This window comes from Triticum urartu, chromosome 5A, assembly GCF_056163025.1.
Source record: "Triticum urartu cultivar PI428250 chromosome 5A, HENAU_Tu73, whole genome shotgun sequence".
NCBI classification, from domain to species: Eukaryota; Viridiplantae; Streptophyta; class Magnoliopsida; order Poales; family Poaceae; genus Triticum; species Triticum urartu.
In genome coordinates, this window is record NC_141877.1 from 256654025 (window position 1) to 256657499 (window position 3475).

Genomic DNA, 3475 nt, shown 5'->3' on the forward strand with positions numbered 1-3475 from the left:
CAAAAATTCTGTTTTTATCATTTACCTACTCGAGGACGAGCAGGAATTAAGCTTGGGGATGCTGATACGTCTCCAATGTATCTATATTTTTTGATTGTTCCATGCTATTATATTATCTATTTTGGATGTTTATGGGCTTTATTATACACTTTTATATTATTTTTGGGACTAACCTATTAACCGGAGGCCGAGCCCAAATTGATGTTTTCTTGCCTATTTTAGTGTTTCAAAGAAAAGGAATATCAAACGGAGTCCAAACGGAATGAAACCTTCGGGAGAGTTATTTTTGGAGCGGAAGCAATCCAGGAGACTTGGAGTAGACGTCAGGGAAGCTTCGAGGTGGCCACGAGGCAGGGAGGCGCGCCTGCCCCCTGGGCGTGCCCCCACCCTCGTGGGCCCCTCGTGGCTCCCCTGACTGACTTCTTTCGCCTATATATGTCCATATACCCTAAAAACATCGGGGAGCAGAAGAGATCGAGAGTTCCATCGCTAGAAGCCTCCATAGCCACCGAAAACCAATCTAGACCTGTTCCGGCACCCTGCCGGAGGGGGTGATGAGGACATCAATACCATTGTTACACCCATAGCCCCCGTTGATATACATACTGGACCAATTACTAGTGCTCATGCACGCCAATTGAATTATCAGGTACTATCGTTTCTTGGTAACGATTCTAATGTTCATGAGAATATGATGCTGCCTAAATTGGATACATTTGTTTTGCTTACAAATGAAGGGCCTAGTTTGGACAATAAAGATGAACCTTGGAGCAAGTTCAAGCATGGAGGTGATGGCATGCGCAAGGGGATCAAGAACGGAGTTACAAGTGATGATTTCAGGACTTTGAAGCCACCATAAGGAGTCCATGAAGCCTTGGACCAAATATACAAGATGCCACTTCATAAATTTCGTCCAGAGGCTATTCTAGGTGCTGCGTCACCTTATTATTGGGCCAGGCCCATGTATTTTCGAAATACTGAAGTATAGGTTGTTTTTAGAGTCCGTATGTGTGGGGAAACAAGAGTTAGGGTTGGTTTCAGACCCCTCCTCCAAGGGCCACAACCCCCCCCCTCTTCCTCCATATATACAGCTCTTAGGGCGTCGTTTAGACTTTGGGATTTCTTTAGTTAAAAGTTAGCCATTGCAACTTTGTGTACTTCGTTTGTGTCCAATGACCAGACCAAGACCGCTTTCGGATCCCCACCTTTATCAATACTTCATCTATATTCGCAATATTCAGATTGTATTATCATATTCTTGCTTGTTCTTCGATTGCGTGCAGGAATAAACCTTCGTGGTCAGGCTGATCGTGCTTCCAGCATCGTCAGTAACCTTGGGAGATTGGTTTAGCGATTGCTAAGGCGCAACGTCGTGCACGTTTGTAGTCGGATCGTCAAATTCGACTCCACCAAATCGATAGTTATCATCTCATCAAAAGATCGAGACACCTTGCCTCTATCAAGTGGTATCAGATTTCCAGGTTGCTCGGTGAGATTTTACAATTTTTCATAGTTTAGATCGAGTCTATTCTTCATACCTATAGTCCACGAAAAAGCCAAAAAAAATTAGGGTTAGTTCATCCTATCCGAACCAATCTAAGCCTTTGCATAATCTTTTCTGTATTTGCTTTGTTGAATTTTTGGTTGCATCGTCGTGTCAAGTTGCTGGTCTTAGAGTCTAGTCTTTTAGAGTTTCGAGTTCTTGTCATAAGTTGTCACGCCGCAGCCGCACCATCATCATCGCCCCTACCATCTACAACCACCGCTTATCCGCCACCGATTCGTCTCCATATACCATCACCAATCTGTATCCATATACCACCACCAATCCATAGCCGTATACCGCCACCAATCCGTATCCATATACAACCACCGCTACCATATCCTACCACCATATATCCACCACGAATCTGAGTTCCTTTCATATTAGGTTTGTTTTCGAGATCCATCTAATTTCCGTTTCGTGTTTCCTTGCCTAAGTAGGTTTTGAAAAAAAGAGTCTGGAGACCCCCGGGCATTTTTTAGGCCAAAATTTTCACAAGCAAAAATATTTTTTTGCTATCCCATTTTTAGGCTTTTCTGAGTCTTTTGAGCCACATGCCATCATAGTGATTTTTTGTCGCACTTTTTCGACGTTGTTGCCCTGATTCCCGAAAAGAAGTCAAAAAAAATTTCGTGCCCATCCTATCAGTTTGACGAGGGAAGAGTTTTGAGACACTCGCCATTATAGTGATTTTTTGCAAAAAAAAAGCGCAAAAAAACAGAGCAAAAAAAAGTTCCAGAGTGTGCTTTTCCCTTGTTTACGTGCAGCGCCGTGATTTTGTTAGTGTTCTAGGCTCGCGTCTCTAGCACGGTCTAGCCTAGGACCAGCACAGTACCGTCGTTGAGCGTTTATTCAACTTTGCATATCTGAATTGATTATTGCTGACCCTTTTTGCTACCATATTATAAGCCTTCCCAGCTCCACATACATCTATGTCTTGCGTTTGACTCTCCCTGGTAATCGCTCTATCCAAGATTTGAGAGTTTTGACTACAACGGTTGCTGATCACCACTGCTGCTTGGTAAGAACTGGTAAGAATTTGAGATTCGCTTGACAGATTTGTGATTGTCCACCACACCTTCACCGCCACTTCCTAGTAGTTTGTAGGATCATATTCTTGTGTGTTTTATTGCTACTAACCATGGCAGGATCACAAGCCGACGAGACTGACTGGGAGAATATGACAAACAAAGAGTTACATGATAAGTTTCAGCAAATGGTGAGTGGACAGGTGGAAGATGTGCTAAATAGATTTGAAGAGGCCATGGAGAAGATAGATGGCATTGAGAAGGCATTCAAAACAAAGCCCGATAACAAGTTTAGTGAATTGCTCGCAAGTCTTCCACCGCCCGCTGCACCTATCGCACCTCTACAACAACAACAACAACAACAACAACAACAACAACATCGTCTTCCAAATCAAGTGGGACGAGCACAGCGCGTTCCCATTGAGCCTGGTCAAACTTCTGGTGCTGATATACCTACTGTTAGTCCTTGTATAGCTCCTGGTGCTACTGCAAAGGTGGAGGACCATTACGAGGATGAGGTTGATCAAAATCAGAACTACGTGCAACCACCAGCACCACCACCAGGTCGTCCTCATGCATATCATCGCAACGGTAGGGCTGCACCACCACCTGAGGTACGAGATCATGACCATCTTCCTAAACTAAAATTGAATATTCCACCATTTGAGGGTAGATATGTTCCTGATATATATCTTACTTGGGAGTTAGAAACTGAACAACGTTTTACATGTTTACAATATCCTGAGGAGAGACGTGTTCCTGCTGCTGTTTGTGCTTTCACTAGTTTTGCATGTGTTTGGTGGTCTGAACATTGTAGATTATATCCCATTCTAGCTACTTGGGCTGCTTTGAAAGCTGTTATGCGTACTCGTTGGGTTCCACCTTATTATCAACGTGAATTACT